The following is a 15861-nucleotide window of genomic DNA, read 5'->3' as shown; positions in this document are numbered from 1 at the left end:
AAGAGACGTTTTACATATGGACAATAGGAATTGTTATGACTGTAGTTTTGTAGTTTATTGATGTTTGTATGTGTGTGGTATGAGTGATTGCTGTAACTTATTTGATGCCATGACTTGGTTGCTGTGAGTTTTCGTGGTTTCAATAAATGGGTTTTAATCAAAAAGTAGTTGTAGTGTCATCTGTATGATGTTTGCATTGTTTGTTTGCCGCCAGAGGTGACTACACTGTAAAATGCACCTTGTGTAATGTATTTTATGTTTGCATTGTTTATGGGTCTAAGTACTAGTTCCTTACCCAAGGCAGTTCAGGGAGTAGAGTCTAAGTGCCCTCTATGTCTTCTCTCTTTATCGCACTACAGGATGTGGAAGCTGGAACTCTGTGGCTAGCAGATACCAGGCCCTGGTGTGGTCCTGGTGTGAGCAGCAACTGGTCCCCAAGGACAAGACAGTTGGTGTGAGACACTGGAGGACAGGTTAAAGGGGTACTCCGGGCCAGGGGGTAATTTTGAGGATCACCGGGGAGGGGGCGTAAATTGAAGCCGGAGGTCACTTACCTCCCTCGTTCCAGCGTTGATGCCCGGATCGTGCCGCCCGATACTCCCGTCCCGTGGCCGCTTCCTGGTCAGAGCTGCCGCATAAGATGTGATGTCTCAAGGCAGCTCTGCCAATCAACGGTTGTAGCAGGGCCCCGCCTCGGCCGCTGAATGGCAGAGCTGCCTGGAGACGTCACGTCTCATGCGGCAGCTTTGACCAGGAACCGGCCGCGGGATGGGAGTATCGGGTGGCATGATCCTGGCGATCCTTAAAAATACCCCCCGGCCTGGAGTACCCCTTTAAGTAAATGTAATCGGCAACAAAGAGAGAGCAGTTCAAGGGATGAGATAGGTGTTCTGTACAAACAGGAAAAGGGTCAGGGCAGGCAGCATTAGAGCCAGGTCAGGAAGTCTGAGTTTGCAACAGGAGAAGCAAGCAGTACAGATGGGTCAGGCAGAAGGTGTAAACTGAAGCACAGGTCAGGATACACAGGATATCAGCAGAATCACAGAACGCACCTTCACAAAGAACGCTAGGATCCAACAACGCTCAGGTATGAAGGAACAGGTGGACCTGGATTGGCTCAAGGCAGAAACAGGTGGAGATAGGTTCGCTCTATGAATCCACAGCAAGCGGCCATGCACGCACCATAGTGGCCAGAGGTGGCATTGCAGCAGCAGCCAGAATAAAGAAAGACATGCCGAGAGGAATGCAGATGTCGGAGGACCAAAGCAGACCTGGGACCAGCAAGGAGGGCAGCAGAGGAGTGGGCAGGATGAAGGTGGCTAGCAGGTGCAAGGCACTGCCAGGCACAGAATGGCGAATAGGAGGCTCTTTTTTTCATTGGTGAGAAGCTGCTTAAAAGGGTTATCCAGCGCTACAAAAACATGGCCACTTTTCTACCTACTGTTGTCTCCAGTTCAGGTGCGGTTTGCAATTAAGCTCCATTTACTTCAATGGAGCTGAGCTTCAAAACCCCACCCAATCTGGAGACAACAGTAGGGGGAAAGTGGTCATGTTTTTGTAGCGCTGGATAACCCCTTTAAGTACCCTGATGCTAGTCTATTACCCACAGGGCTTCCGGCCAGGGTTAGTTATCCACATTGTTTTTGGAGCTATAGCTCCCAAGTTGCCTACACCTTACAAATGGCTTGCAGAGATAGGAATGAGTATGTATGTGAACCCTGCTGGTAGGCAACCATTGTGAACAAAGCAAAGACTGAGGTATTAATACCAAAACCTACAGAGGTTTGAACAATGTAAGAGAGTAAGGAATGCCATCTTTATACTACAGTATCTATTTAAAGGGAACCTGTCACCCCCCGTGCCCCGTGCTGGGGTGACAGGCTCCCGACCCCCCGCTACAGCCCCCTATACTCACCTGATCCCGCCGGGTCCTGCTTCTGGATCCGGTCGGGTCACGGAGATCTCAGCAGCTGCAGCCCGGCACGCGCGCTGAGAGATGAGTCCAACGCTCATAGAGAATGACAGGAGAGTCCAGCGCTCCGTCATTCTCTATGAGCGTCAGACTCATCTCTCAGCGCGCGCGCCGGGCTGCAGCGGCTGAGATCTCCGTGACCCGACCAGATCCAGAAGTGGGACCCGGCGGGATCAGGTGAGTATAGGGGGCTGTAGCGGGGGGTCGGGAGCCTGTCACCCCGGCACGGGGGGAGACAGGTTCCCTTTAAGAGAGTAGCAGCACAAGAACTGAATGGGAGATGCTTATTTTTCTTGCCTAGAAATAACCATTCAAATTCAGCTATAACTGGTGATAGTGTCTATGCTCATCCTTATTCTGGACTTTAAAAAGTAATTGAAACAATGTTTCCCCAGCTCCCAGTTATTCACATTCTTTTTATTCTGGACACAGATTTAACAACCATTTATCTAACAACCACATATCTGATTACAATGGTTTTATTATCCTTGCAAGGTGAATTTACTGCTTGTACTGCTGTTATTAAGCTCTTGAAAGTTTCCTCCTTGTCTATTTTCAGGGATATAATTCTGCACTGTAGGCCAGCAGTACCTACACAGGCACTTTCTTTCCCGTACTTGTCTGACCAATTACTGGGCAGCACTGGTAACCTACTTTCTGTATTCTGTATTGGTGTCTCTATAAAAGCAGGGAAGTGTGACATCTAGTGGCCAAGCGCTTTTTCCTGAGGTAAGGAGTCATTTTTTATAAATAAATGATTTATAAATATATTAGTGAACACATAAGCTATCAAAAGGAGGAAAGTTGTTTGAAAAAAACATTACCATTCTCCATATGAACCTGCTTATTTGTCCCGCCTACCACCTAGTTCTGGTGTCGGTTTTCTTATTTTTGTAGTTTCCACCTATTTGGAGCAATTAGTTCCTTTGGTGTACTAGAGGCGTTTCTCGGCCCTTCGGCGCTCGTTTACTGTCTACCTATACATACGTTGGAGTCGGCAGGTGAGCTAGACAGTGCCCTGAAAGTCAAGGAGAGCCCCCAGTGAATAAAAAAAACAACTAATTTCTACATTTGTTTTGGAACAAATTGCTCACAAAGAGCAGCACCTACAAAAATAAGAACACCCGTGCCAGAACAAGAAGGCAACTACAAGGACATAGCAGGTTCCCTTTATGACCCACACTGACCAAGCTCAACAATGATCATAAAAGTTATCATGTAATATTATACATTGCATATTTTCTTTTTTGTCTCTTCTTGTTTCAGGATTTTTTTTTTCCAGAGCTTGGAACATGTTGATGACTCTGTAAACACAAATGAAAGCTAAATACACAATAATTGTTATTTGTCGCTCTAAAATTATATTTGCATCCCTAAGGGTGAACTGTAATAACAGTATATGAAGTGGCGCAGTCATTATAAGCACTTTAATAAGAAGCCCTTGAATATTGTTCCCATGCTAAAAATCCACTTGTACTTACAGCTCTTCTCCGCCATGGTACTTTATGTCATAGAAATCACCAGTCTATTCATGCAGTGTGAATGGTGGCACAAAACAATGTTAGGAATTCCATCACCTGGTATTTCTGGATTTTAAAGAGTTAGACGATCCTCTGATAGACTTGATTTACTTCTTGAGCACTGAGCAAGGAAATATCATTTTAATGGGTTTGTGTTGAAAATGCACTTGTCAATAAAATCACTTTAAAATAAGGTAATAAAGGGAAATTCAGATACAATCTATCATGTTCAGTACTGCAAAGCACATTTAGAGGCCGAAGTTCTCTGATGCAATGGACAGCATGACAAAGAGTAGAAACTAGAAGTGCAGGTCAGAGGCACGCTGGTGGGTAGTGCATGATGGATATGGCTGGTTCACACTGTATTAATGCAGAACATTCCCCTGGACTCAATAGCATGGTCTATGCCCTATGGAGTCCATGATAATAACTGAAAATGTGAGGGAAGCAGCTATACTAATGCCTTTGAAGTGAACGGGATTAGCTGCAGTGCGTCACACGTCCAATCCATTAAACAAACCAGGGTCAAACACAAGAAAACAGCCAAGTTAAAAGCAGAGAATCTACAATATCAACTCAGCATAGTGATTGGGCAGCACTTTGCCTGGCCCAGCAAGGAAGGAGTCAAGTCAAGTGACTCGCTGTGCAAGGTAAACTGACGACCATCTACTGTGCTGTGTGCACTGCACCCAGCCCAGCAAGGAAGGGGGTTAAGTGACTTAACCAGCTTCCTTGCCAGGCTGGGCACAGAGCATGCAGCACATCATGTGGGACACAGGCTCCTAAATTGTTAAGTAGGGATGAACTGCATCCCCACTTAACCCCTTTCTTGCAAACTGGTCAGGAGGCATACAATGTATGCACCCAATGGCATCCTTAATTACCAGCGTAGAGGCGAGCGCCTTATCACTCCCCGGTGGCGGCACTCAGCTGTTCGGCTTCTCTGTAATGACTGACTGAAAGATGCCGCTGCCAGTCAGATGTGTTCTGCAGGAGGGCTGGAGTCTCTGCCACAATCCAGCCCTGGGACCGGGACTTCAGCCCTCATATACTACTCCTCCCACCATCTGCCGGTGCCTGCTATAAAGCCTTCTTTGGAGAGCCAACGCTAGCTATTGCCTATTGCCTTATATACTTGTTTATCTGAAGTTTGGCTTAGAGACTTCCCCTCTGCCTCTTGACTTGGTACATTGTAGCCCAACTGTTACTGACCCGGTTAGCTGATTCCTTATTTTATTGTGTTACCGTCTGTCTTGTCTTTGTCTTGTGTTTTGCACCTAGCCAGTGTAGCCTGCAGTCTTCTGATTGGGGGCAGCCTGTTAAGAAGTCACATTCCTCAAACGGCGGAGCTACGTCAAGGTCTCACCCTGTCTTTGAGTCTATGGGTCACTGACCAGTCCTCACAGTATGCCTTCTGCTTAGCTTCAGTAAACCCTGCCATATGCTCCACCAATGAGTAAAGGGTACTTTAAGGGCAGAGTCAGTGCAGCCTCTAGTGACGAAGACTGACTTAGAAGTGCCTAGAGGCAAATACGGCCCTGAACCTATTTCCATTGCACCATGTCTCTTTTGACAGTATTCTGGGGTTAGCATAACCACTACTCTCACTGGTCCTTGGCTATGCAGCAAGCTGTAATACTTTGTGTTTTCTCAGACCTTTCTATCATAACCAGTAGTAATTTTTTTTCCAGCAATTAATATTAGAGTAGATCTTCTGTGGGATCAGACCAGACCAGCTTCACTTCCTACATGCATCAATACATCTTGGTTGTCAATGATCCTATCGACTCTTCAACACTTGTCCTTTCAGCTACTTGATAGGTACTAACCACTGTATACTAGGAACACCCCACAACACTGGCCATTTTATAGATGCTCTTACCCAGTCATTTAGACATTACAATTTGGCTGTTACTAAAATCGCCATAATCCATACATACGCTTACCTATTATTTCTGCTTCCAATACATCAACTTCAAGAACTGATGGATTGCTTTTTTCCCTAACATAGGTGGGTGCCAGCATAATCAAGGTTATTCACTTCACTGGTTTTGATAGTATGGCTGAATAGTCTAGTACTCCCAATAAATCGCACAGATCGTGCCTCTTAAAGTGTACCTGTCAGCACAGCACCTGCCGATCAGCAGCAAATTCCTTTGTTTATCCAGAAGTTAGGATCTAAATGGATATAAACCCACAATGTAACCGTGATGCACACAACCCCCATTCGATCAGAATACGGTTTTATTGCGTCTTTATATCCATGAACAGAGGAATTTGGTAGCGGCCATGCTGACAGATACACTTTAGATTACTCCACACTCAGTGTCCTTATAATACAATGTCCTAAAATTGTATATGTCCCTAAATACCCGTGAACTTACCAGCCACCACTCCTGTGATGAACCACTCCTCTGTAGAGCGCCCCAGGGGTCCCACTGGTGACATCAGGACTAAGTGTTCATGCAAACGGTGTTCCGGGCTGCCCAATCAGAGGGCAGGGACTTCAGGCTAATCAGGCTCGGAACCCCAAAGTTCCAGTATAACATTTTTGCAGGAGACTGAACCTGCTATATGCCACACTAGGAAATATGAATATGCAAAAGAAGAGCCCGTGGAGCCTCGTTGAAGAGTCTCAAAACACAGGACTAGCCAGATATCCCTCCGGGAAGGACCCAGCCAACGGGCAGCTCCTGTTAGGAAACCACCAAAACCACCATATTAAGTGGCCTTATAAGTCAGGGCCGGCGTCAGCGCCCGGCTGACTAGGGCAAATGCCGGGGCCCACAGCTCTTCTAGGGGCCCAGTCCCGTTTGTTACTACATTTTTGTTAGTAAAAAAGAAAAAAAAGTGTAGTAACAAAGGGGACTGGGCCACTAGAGGCCACATGTGACAGTTAGGGGCCCACCGATCCATACTGGGGTCCCTGGGCACCTGTCTTCCTTTACAAATCTTCCCTACAGCCGAGTAGGAAAGGACCTTTGAGTGTGAAGGACCTTTGATGATGTCACGGGTCATGTGATCGGACACCTGACCTGATAGAGGGCAGTACGGTAGTGATGGGAAATCTAGTTCGTTTTGATGATTAGTTCACTATTAACTAGTTCACTGAAAAGATTAATTCAAAAGATTAGTTCATTTAGTTCATTTAGTTCAGTATTTCTCTGGATTCTGCTGAGAAGATATTGAACAGTTCTAGTTCATTACACAGAAGCTGTGGCTCCTAGGATGAGTTATAGTCTTGTTAAAATGATCAGATATAGTTAATACTTCTGATCATTATATAACAAACTTTTGTTAAAGGGGTACTCTGGAGAAAATAAATTCAAAAGTTATTTATTCAAGTTAGTAATTTCCTTTTTTTTCTTTTTTAAATATTCAAGCCTCCCAGTACTTATCAGCTGCTGTATGTCCCACAGAATGTCATGTTGCAATGAGCTCTGTGTCAGACTGGGAAGATTACATGACTTCATGTGGGGCATACAGCAACTGATAAGTACTGGAAAGCTTACTTTTTTTTTTTTAATGTTTAACTTTCATCATTCTCCAGTTCTCTCACTTGCCAGAGCAATATCAGAAAGCTGAGCTGTGATTGGTTGCTATGGGGGCAAAGAAAATCTTCCTCTAAAACAGCCTGCTGATTCTCCAGCCATATCCTATGAGGAGCTGATAGAGAGAGGCATCATGGGACCTGTGAACTAAATGAACTAGATGAACTGCTGAACGAAATGGTTTGAGAGTGAATCAGGAGAGTCTAGTTCAATGTGATGCATATGACTGAGCCCAGCACTGCCCCCTGTGGTAGTGTAGAGTACTGACTCATAATGAATGTGTATGAGGGAGCTGAGAAGCAGATCAGCAGCCACCATTTTGAGTACAGAACAGGAGCCAGGGGGTAAAGATTTTAGCAAGACTGATCTTCTAGGCTACAGGAGGCTGATCTAATCACAAGGACAGGTGAGGGACATGAACCACACATAGAAACTCTCTCTCTCATACACGCATATGGGCTGTGTCTGTCTACTGCATACCTCCCAACCGTCCCGTTTTCGGCGGGACAGTCCCGATTTCGGGGTCATGTCCCGCCGTCCCGGAACGGGCCCCAAGTGTCCCGCTTCCCAAAACACAGCTGGCCCTTTAACTACTAGTGCTCCTGGTGAGCGCTGGCAGATGCGGAGCTGTGATTGGCTGGCTCCTGTGACCGGAAGCTGCATTCTGCCTCCGGCCACAAGAGTGCGGGAGATACGAACTCCCTCTGTGAGTCTGTTCCCGGCCTCAGGAGTGTATCAGCCGGCTGCACCAATGAAGCAGGGGAACTACTCCCTGCTCCCGCCCACCAGAAGACCGTGAAGGAGGGAGAAGAGGAGCAGCTGCTGGGAGAGGAGCACTGCTGCTGCACGGCCCGGTATAAGGGGATTGGGGGGTGTTAATGAGGCCGAGCAGGAGGCAGTTTACAAGGAAGCGATTAAGTTACCTTTGGAGTCAGCACATCCCCCACCTTCCGTGCTGAGCACCCAGAGCACTGTACGGACTCAGCAGAGAAGGGGGGAGGGGAGGATGGAAGTGACTTAACCCCTTCCCTGCTGTGCACTGAGGTTAGCTGTCTGCTATCATGTCTGTCAGCCAGCTGCTGACGCTACCAGGCACTGCCAGGAGGGAAGGAGTTAAGTGTGATGAATGAGGCTTCTCTGCCTGACCAGCCTGGACGGCAGACAGTGACCTGGAAGGACTGTGGATGAAGTGCTCATTATCTGTGTATTGTCTGATGTCCCCTAAAGTCACTTTAAGGAAAGCCCCTTCTCTAGGGGGAGTAATCAGATGACTTCTAATACTACTACTCCCAGCAGGCTGCTGCATTAGGCTGAGGAGGCAGAGCCAAAACTTAATTTTACATAGTAGCTAAAACTCATCCTGGCAGTCCAGAGGGTACAGAGAGATAATAATAGAGAATCCCTCCTGATAATAGAGAATCCCTCCTGATAATAGAGAATCCCTCCTGATAATAGAGAATCCCTCCTGATAATAGAGAATCCCTCCTGATAATAGAGAATCCCTCCTGATAATAGAGAATCACTCCTGATAATAGAGAATCACTCCTGATAATAGAGAATCACTCCTAAAAGAGAGGATATCACCTTTAATACTGTTTCCCCACAATTCTGGTCCGTGTATGTAGTTTAATCCATGTCCCTATGTGGTCACCAATAGATGTACAATGTTGCCATGATTGCGCAGCTACTGGTGACCACATATATGTCCATACGCTGTACAAACAACGGCCGTTCCACGTGAACAACTGTTGTTTAACGCTAACTATGGTCAGAAGTAATGAACGTGTTCAATAACTCCAGCCGTAGGTTGTGTTAAACAACAGCCATTCAAGCTGAACGGTTGTTGTTTGTACAGAATATGAACATAGCCTTAAAGTGTAACGATTATCTTTCGCTGGTGGCAGGATACGCTGTCAAAATGCTGCCACCATGCTACAGTACCTGTGAAGGTCCAACAATACCATCAATTGCACTGTATGCAACGACACTGCCGGAAGTATTCCATCTCCACTGCGCGCATGTACAGGATATCCTGCCACCAGAGAAAGACGATCAGTACACTTTAAGTTTCACAAAGATTTGAAAAATAGGCCTTGGTACTTATGGCCAAAAGTGGGGAGTTAACAGTTAGAGAAGCACTACAGGAATTTTTTTTTCTTGCTTATATAATGCAACTTGGCAATTACTAGAGGTACTTTAGTTATCATGCTATGCAGTTAGTCTACAGTAGCGGCATTAAAGTGACTGTACCACCAGGCCCAGGCTGAAGCACTGGAGGCGGCCGACCCACCCTTAGTGGGGGGAAACCCCTGCCCCTCTATGATAGGGTTCCATTGATTCTAATGCTGTCACGTCATGGAGGGGCTGGAGTTTCTTCCCACTAGGGTACTATTACACCAACAGATCTGATGACAGATTATCTGCCAAAGATTTGAAGCCAAAGCCAGAAACAGACAATAAACAGAGATTAGGTCATAAAAGAAAGACTGGATTTTTCCTCTTTTCAAATCCACTCCTGGGTTTGGCTTCAAATCTTTGGCAGATAATCTGTCGTCAGATCTGTTGGTGTAATAGTACCCTAAGGGTGGGTCGGCCCGCCTCCAATGCTTCAGCCTGGGCCTGGTGGTACAGTCACTTTAAGTTATTGTATGGTGGCATTATTTAGTCATATATGTTGGTGATATTTAGATCTTTTGCTAATAGCGATAATTGGCGTGTTCAAATGGGCCTTCACAACGGGCGTATTGAGACCTAGGGCAGCCCAAGCTGTAAATACAGCCCTGGTGATCAGCAGTGTATTATATACTTATCTTCCTCCTGAGTGAGTATATATCTCTCCATGCTATGTAGGCAGCAGTGTATTATATACTTATTATCCTCCTGTATGAGTGTGTATATATCTCCCCATTCTGTGCAGGTATACAGCAGTGTATTATATACTTATTATCCTCCTGTATGAGGCTGGGTTCACACTACGTATATTTCAGTCAGTATTGTGGTCCTCATATTGCAACCAAAACCAGGAGTGGATTAAAAACACAGAAAGGATCTGTTCACACACTGTTGAAATTGAGTGGATGGCCGCCATTTAATGGCAAATATTTGCTGTTATTTTAAAACAACGGCTGTTATATTGAAATAATGGCAGTTATTTACTGTTATATGGCGGCCATCTACTCAATTTCAACATTGTGTGATCAGATCCTTTCTGTGTTTTTAATCCACTCCTGGTTTTGGTTGCAATATGAGGACCACAATACTGACTGAAATATACGTAGTGTGAACCCAGCCTGAGTGTGTATATATCTCTCCATTCTGTGTAGGTATACAGCAGTGTATTATATACTTATTATCCCCCTCCTCTATGAGTGTGTATATATCTCTCCATTCAGTGTAGGGATGTAATCCACAATATGTTATATTAAGTTTTATTAAGTTTTATCACTTATTGCCAGCTAAAGTCTTCAGAAATTAAAAAGATTTTTTTTGCAGAGGAAATGAGCCAAAGCCAAGAGTTAGCTCAGAAGTAAAAGAGATATAAGTTAAAGTGCTATACTTACCATCCTGGTCAAACCATTTATTTCTGCAAGAAAACCAATGTGGCACTACAGTGGAAGACGTGATATGGGAGGGTAGGGGTGTGTCTTGGGGATTGGGGGCGTGTCTTAGGGTTAGGGGCGTGTCTGGGGATAGGGCGTGTCTTTGGGTGGGGTTAGGGGCGTGTCCATGTCCCTCTTTCCTCTCAGCCAAAGTTGGGAGGTATGGTCTACTGTGCAATTTCAATGTTATTAATATTATTACTATTATATTTGTATGTGATGTGTGCGGTATAGTGTTTTACTACCTTATTTTACAGCATCAGGAGCTATAGAGCAAGTGTGAGAGCAGGGAGCTTGTTTCCTGGAGCTGGATGAGGGATCACTGGCTCCTCCCACTTTCTGTTTAGTTCATAATGAACTAATCTCTGTCAGGATGGTGAACTAGATGAACTAGTTCACTCTGAAGATTAGTTCATTTTGAACTAATCACTCACGAACTACCCATCACTACAGTACGGTAGGCTCTGCAAACTAAGTGTTCTGTATGTGCTGGTGCTTCTAGTTGTTTTGTGTATAGAGGTCCTGCTGTAATATATATATATATTACAGCAGGATATATATATACAGTATATATTACAGCAGGACCTCTATACACAAAACAACTAGATATCTCTATCTATCTATCTATCTATTATCTATCTATTTCCATATCTATCTATCTCCTATCTATCTATCTATCTATCTCCTATCTATTTTCATATCTCCTATCTATCTATCTATCTATCTATCTATCTTCTCTCTCTCTATCTATCTATCTATCATATGAACATGGTGAGACCTCTAGTTCTCCTATATACAGGTCCTGCAGTGATATTCAGTGTGTATGTGTATATATATATATATATATACACACACTGAATATCACTGCAGGACCTGTATATAGGAGAACTAGAGGTCTCACCATGTTCATATGATAGATAGATAGATAGATAGATAGAGAGAGAGAAGATAGATAGATAGATAGATAGATAGGAGATATGAAAATAGATAGGAGATAGATAGATAGATAGATAGATAGGAGATAGATAGATATGGAAATAGATAGATAATAGATAGATAGATAGATAGAGATATCTAGTTGTTTTGTGTATAGAGGTCCTGCTGTAATATATATATATATTACAGCAGGATATATATATACAGTATATATTACAGCAGGACCTCTATACACAAAACAACTAGATATCTCTATCTATCTATCTATCTATTATCTATCTATTTCCATATCTATCTATCTCCTATCTATCTATCTATCTATCTCCTATCTATTTTCATATCTCCTATCTATCTATCTATCTATCTATCTATCTTCTCTCTCTCTATCTATCTATCTATCATATGAACATGGTGAGACCTCTAGTTCTCCTATATACAGGTCCTGCAGTGATATTCAGTGTGTATGTGTATATATATATATATATATACACACACTGTATATCACTGCAGGACCTGTATATAGGAGAACTAGAGGTCTTACCATGTTTATATAATAATATATATATATATATATATATATATATATATATATATATATATATATAATCCTGTGCTGCTAGTTCTCCTGTATACAGCTCCTGCTCTGTGTGTGTGTATGTATACACACACACACACACACACACCAGGCAGGAGCTGTATACAGGAGAACTAGCAGCACCAGCATGATATATATATATATATATATATATATATAAAATCTGTGACTGGGTCTGACTCCTCCAGAGTCCTGACTACCACAGAGATCAGGAGATACAGGAGAAGAAAGATATGCAGCAGCCGCATGTTTCTTTTGCTGCAAATCTTTCCTCGCCTGTCTCTCCATGATTTGCTCCTCAAAGGGGCCCGCCGAGGCTCTGTCGCCCAAGGGCCCACAAAAAGCTGGAGCCGGCCCTGCTATAAGTCAATGTAATGACAAGGGATAAACCAAGGCCAGGTAACCATCCACATACAGCTGTTTTGGGGTGTTGCCCTTCATCAGTGTGGAGCAGGATTCTGGTTAGGTGGGAGCAATGCCTAGTAGAGCCATAAGAGAAACAGATTGCTGAACTCAGGAAGACCAGCCAAACGACAACACTGCCGGCTGCTAGTGAAAGCGCTCAATGCAGTGAAGTCCTAGGTGCATTGCCCCCTGGGAAACATGAATATGCAAAAGAAGAGCCCGTGGAGTCTCATAACACAGGACTAGCCAAATATCCCTCTGGGAAGGACCCAGCCAACGGGCAGCTCCTGTTAGGAAACCACCATATTAAGTGGCCCTATAAGTCAATGTAATGACAAGGGATAAACCAAGGCTAGGTAACCATCCACATACCGCTGTTTCAGGGTGTTGCCTCTCATCAGTGTGGGGCAGGATTCTGGCTAGGTGGGAGCAATGCCTAGTAGAGCCATAAGAGAAAGAAATTGCTGAACTCAGGGAGACCAGCCAAACGACAACACTGCCGGCTGCTAGTTAAAGCGCTCAATGCAGTGAAGTCCTAGGTGCATTGCTCCCTGGGAAACATGAATATTGAAAAGAAGAGCCCATGGAGCCTCATTGAAGAGTCTCAAAACACAGGACTAGCCAGATAAGTCCTAGGGGCAATGCACCTAGGACTTCACTGCATTGAGCGCTTTCACTAGCAGCCGGCAATGTTGTCGCTTGGCTGGTCTCCCTGAGTTCAGCGATCAGTTTCTCTTATGGCTCTACTAGGCATTGCTCCCACCTAGCCAGAATTCTTCTCCACACTGATGAGGGGCAACACCCTGAAACAGCTGTATGTGGATGGTTACCTAGCCTTGGCTTTTCCCTTATCATTACATTGACTTATAGGGCCACTTAATATGGTGGTTTTGGTGGTTTCCTAACAGGAGCTGCCCCTTGGCTGGGTCCTTCCCGGAGGGATATCTGGCTAGTCCTGTGTTTGAGACTCTTCAATGAGGCTCCACGGGCTCTTCTTTTGCATATTCATGTTTCCCAGGGGGCAATGCACCTAGGACTTAACTGCATTGAGCGCTTTCACTAGCAGCCGGCAGTGTTGTCGTTTGGCTGGTCGCCCTGAGTTCAGCAATCTGTTTCTCTTATCACACTAGGAAATAGGCCTAGGCAAAATACGACCAGAAGACAGCTCCTTTTTTTTAAGGTTGGGGAGAGGGAGAACTTATTGTAGAGGATAAAAAGATATGTTTCAAGGTAAACTTTTATTTCAACTAGAGGATCTTTTTTACAGCTGGTTAGATATTTTTAGCTTTTGTTATTTATGTTCACCTAGAGTTAAACTTTTTGGTCTTGGCTTAATTCTGAAGATCGTCCATAGAATTGTACACTGTAGACAGAAGAAGAGTAAAGAGCAAAACATTTTATATATGAAAAAAAAAACACTTTTATGGATTCTAAGTATTAAATGCCTATCAAGTAGAATAATGACACAGCAATGTTATTGCTGTCAGTGAAGATGTGCTGCCCTCTAGGGTCAAGTATTAGTATTTCACAAAATATTTCCGGATAACAGCATATCTGAATATAAAGGACATACAGTTTAGTGGCTCCATCCAAATGTCTGTATATGTTACTGGGCTGGGATCCAAGTTGAAAAAAATGGTCAGGTCCTAGTACGGACACGCACAGAACACTATCTATCTATGAAGAGGTCCGTGCATTGCAGACAACTATGGGTGCACATCTGTGCTGCAGTCTGCATTTGCAGGACCGCAATTATAGGACACGTTCACACTGCAGTACCGGCCAGGATGATCTTCACTAACACCGGCAGTTCTGTTACACAGATCAGAACGATCAGTGTTTCATGCTGTGTGAACACGGCCATAGACTGCATTACAGACATGAATGAGGCCTTACTCAAGGCCAGCCTTAGGCTGTATGGTGCCGTGTACAAATTTACCCTCTGCAAAAACTGTTATGCTAAAACTGTAAAATTGTAAATCTACCTAGTTAGGCAGATGTACCTTTGAAGGTTCAGGGAAAGCTGGGAAACAAACAGCATAAGGCTATGTTCACACTACGTATCAGATCGGCCGTTCCGTGACCCCGACTGCATCAGAGCTTCCCATAGCGCACAGTGAAGCGAGCGGCCGGAGCCGCTCACTTCAGTGTGTGAACTGACAGGTCTTTCTGCGACCGGAATTCTGTGAATTCCGGCCGCAGAAAACTGACAAGTCAGTTATTTGCAGCCCCGTATGGGATACCGGCCAGAGCATATACGATGTGTAAAGCGCTCCGGCCAATAAAGAAACAGGCATTGTTCCACCGCGCCAAAAGTACGGCCGTTGTTGCCATCGGCAACAACGGCCGTACTTTTACATAGTGTGAACTTAGCCTAAAGGTGTAACAGAGACGGCTGAACATTTAATCTACCTGGAGAATTCCTCCTTGCTCCAGGCTAATAAACCTTTCAGGAACCCAGGAAAGCTAGGTAACTTGCACACCTGTTACCACCATCATAATAGAGTGTGTATAACTCAAAAAACTTGGAATCTATCCTGTACAGTATGTCCCATTTGCCTAGTCCATCAGTGAAAAATCCCTTCTGCCTAAATAGGCAATATTGACATTCGGGCACCTGGGAAAGAGGGGTTACACTTTCTGTAGGTCTGCAATGGATGCCACAATAACTGTAAAGTAACAGTTGGATCAATACCATATACCATAGCATATGTACACACATACAAATAAGGGTGTGATGTGTCCTCAACAGCCTCCTCAACAGGCACTGTTCACATTGGTATTGAAGTAAATGGGCTCAAAGCCTTGATCCTTTCCCTGAGTTTCAAGTTGTGCGCTCATAGAGACATGTCAGTTGGTCCCCTGATGAAGAAGGGATGAGGAGGTATTTCTCTTGAATGGCAGATGTCCGTCTTTTTGACTCTGCAATATGTGATGGCCCCCCAACTCCCAAGCAAAATTAATGAAACTAAAAAACACAAAATAAAGACACAAAATATTGTAATCTGGTCAAATAATCACAAATTTATTTAAAATCACATAAAATTTGAAAGAAATAAAAGACCCCAACTCAAGAAGAGTCACCCTCCAGCACTCAGACAAGGAAAAAACCCCATGTGGAGGAAACCTTGAAGGAGCCATGGCTAGAGAGCTGCCCCTTCCCTGGGCTTAGAGGGTAATGCTATTATAGCATAGATCAACATAAACTACTGTTACGGAAAGAAATGGTACTGATTTTTAAAACAAAAGCGTTGGGCCCACTTGGCTTAAATGAACGGTCTGA

The sequence above is a fragment of the Dendropsophus ebraccatus genome, chromosome 2 (genome assembly GCF_027789765.1).
Source record: "Dendropsophus ebraccatus isolate aDenEbr1 chromosome 2, aDenEbr1.pat, whole genome shotgun sequence".
In the NCBI taxonomy this organism is placed as follows: domain Eukaryota; kingdom Metazoa; phylum Chordata; class Amphibia; order Anura; family Hylidae; genus Dendropsophus; species Dendropsophus ebraccatus.
Note: the sequence above shows the minus strand (reverse complement) of the source record.